Source organism: Saccostrea cucullata, unplaced genomic scaffold (genome assembly GCF_032062105.1).
Source record: "Saccostrea cucullata isolate Sc308-1 unplaced genomic scaffold, CSIRO_AGI_Scuc_v1 ctg3049, whole genome shotgun sequence".
NCBI classification, from domain to species: domain Eukaryota; kingdom Metazoa; phylum Mollusca; class Bivalvia; order Ostreida; family Ostreidae; genus Saccostrea; species Saccostrea cuccullata.
The window spans coordinates 37,155-40,237 of NW_026933654.1; positions in this window are offsets into that span (position 1 = coordinate 37,155).

A 3,083-nucleotide genomic window follows, 5' to 3' on the forward strand; every position below is an offset into this window, starting at 1 on the left:
AATTTATCGTTATTGACATAGGTAATAATCTTCCACCAATCCCCAGATTTCACTCGTTATTTATATATTTATTACCTGGTTGTTAACTTATTAAACCTTTAAAGCGTTATTATTGTTTTTGTCACTGTAAATCGCAGAACTTTGGGATAATATGGAAACACACCAAGTTTCCCGTTACACTGACAACAAGCAAGCTTATTTATTTCATAAAACGTCATTAATGAATTATTCAATTAAAACTTAATTTAAGTGATATAAAAGAAATACGCTCTGGACACTGATTAAAAAACAAAATGTGCAAATCTTTTCTGCTCACGTCCGATCTCACTCCTTTTTGAAAGTTCTAGAAGGTCAGGTGGAATCGAACCTGATGTCCAATTTAATTAAAATCAGATCCCTTGATCCGCTCACAAAAAGATCGCTTCACGAGGATCTGAAGATCATCTCCTGGTGACCTTTCTCATAAAAATATTCATTAAAATTTTGACCAATCAGAGGATCATTAAATGACGTTCGGGAAAATAAATGTAGAAGTGAAAGTAGCTGTAGAGAAGATATTATCGTTTCGTACCAAACACAGAGCTAAAACCAAGACAAAAGCAAGTACTTATTATATTTCTGTTCAGAAAAGACTGTAGTCGTTCTCTTTGCAGGCTACGGAAACTAAATCACGATTTTTTGTTCGTGTGTCATCGACTTCTGTAACTTAATTCCGAGATACTTCTAAATTCTTGGAAGTGAACGTTTGATTGGATAATTGAGAGGGCACCAGATGACTCTGAATGGGGTTTCTTCAGAACCTTGTGTAGAGATTTTTTTGTGAGCGGATCAAAGGGTCTGATTTTAATCAGATTGACCCGATGTCAAAAAGAAATCGAGGCAATTACTTATAATGAATGGGCATGAAATAAATATAATGCAGTAAGTTTCTGTTCCTAAACCAAATGCGGGACTTTGAGGTATTTTGTCATGCTATATTCCTGTGTAATAAACTGTCATTATAATGAATCTGATTGACTGATTGTATTATTTATTATACCTCTACTGTAATTACTCTATATAAAATTAATACCATGAAACTGTCTCTTTCCCTGAGAAGAGACTATTTCCTTCATCTGAAGACTACTCCCTGGAAAATCAGAGCTACTCCCTGGGACTACTCCCTCATTAATATTTATTAGTAATTTTAACCAATCAAAGTGTTCAGTGGGCGGAGCGTTCAAGGAATCTCGACTCTGTGGCGTCATGTTATTAGCAATGTAACTATGACGTCAAAACATTTCGACATGCGATGTCAAAATCATACTTAATTAAATTGTAGCAAAATGAAGACAACGATAATTCTTCGAAATGTCAGTGAAAATACTTTTTAAAAATAATTAATTTAGGACACGATGCATTACTTATCATACAGCGTGTTAAACCGCATGCATTTGTAATTATGTCTACATTTTTCTTTAATGTCGGAATATCTGGTAAAAAAAAAATGAACTCGCCTATGATTGTTTCGGTCTAATATAACAGTTATGGAATGGGTACGAGGGACATAGCAAATTTATGGTTCCCCTCGGCAGGAAACTATTTCCCTCGGCGGCTTCGCCGCCTTGGGAAATAGTTTCCTCCTATGGGGAACCATAAAATTGCTATTTCCCTCGTACCCATTCCATAACTGTATACAATGTAATATTGTTTAACGTCCCTCAAAAGAATTATTTTTTACTTATATGGAGACGCCCGGTAGAATCTGAATGATTTTTTTTAAAAATATAGTTCTGTGAGCAGTAAAAAAAAAATGAATTTTCCCCTGCTCTTGCGCGGAATTTCAGCTAGTATTCAATATTTGAATTTCTCGCCGCCCCAAATCGTTGCATTTTCACTAACGTCGCTGCAGTCCCATTTTGACACCACGTTAGCGCGAGTTTCTCCATGTATATATATATACAACAATGGTATTTATATCAATTTCACTGTAGGCTTAGTAGAAAAACACAGCAAATGTAAATATATCAATTTCACAGTTGGTTAGTTAAAAAACACAGTGAATGAAAATAAAACAATATGAGCGCAATTGAAGCCTGCAGGTTCGTAGGGAGAAAACAGAAAGAATACAAATACATGTATATAATTATGAAAAGATATGCACATCAGTTCAGTTTATCGCAAAATTTAAACACAATCTTAAACATATCTTTGACTCAGACACATTTCATCAACTCTAATACTATTCAACTGGCAACTGAAGATTTAATTCTTGGATTTTTGAATTCCCTCAAAATAGTTGCATACCATTCACATTATCACAAGTTGTGTAATTTCATTACATGTAAGAGTGATAGTCTTGGATTTGTCCACTTAGGGTAAATGAAGGGTGCATGCCTTCAACTTTCTTTAATTCAACAAATGTATTCAGTCATTTAGCTTTATAGCCAATCATTTATAAATTGAATAAATATATCACGATTTTTACAACGTTTGGATCTGTAGCTCTCTGCTTTATATGTCCATTTTCTCAAGAAGAGAGCTACCGTTCTGCAGCTATTCGCAACAATTCATATACATGCACATTTTGTTCCAAAATGAAAAAAAAATCCTACTTGGTGATTATATACTGTAAATATAATGAATTTTGATCCATATAAGAGAACGCATTCTCAATTCACTAATAACAAGGGGTATTGGAAGAATTTATATCTCTTAACAGTTAACTGAAGAACAGCTTTGAGTAAATAAAGAATCCAATACTCATCAAGTACCTGATATCTTTCCCACCGACTTAAATACATAAGATTCCGGATGTTACGTTGGAATCTGCTAGGATGCCTACCGAGTTCTATAAAATGTCTAAGGCTTAAATGCATCTATCACCGGGGAAAATACGTATCTTTCCGGCAACAATAAAACCAAAAATTCTAACGACAGAATAGCTCTTTATTACTCAGTATTAACAAAGGTCGGTAGGGTGAAATCTGGAAATCCAAAATTGCACCCGAAAAATCTGAAGCCCATGACTTAAAATGGCTCATTACATCCACAGTTTATTTTAGATTTCAATACAGTACCACTTATAATGTAGATGTCAAATA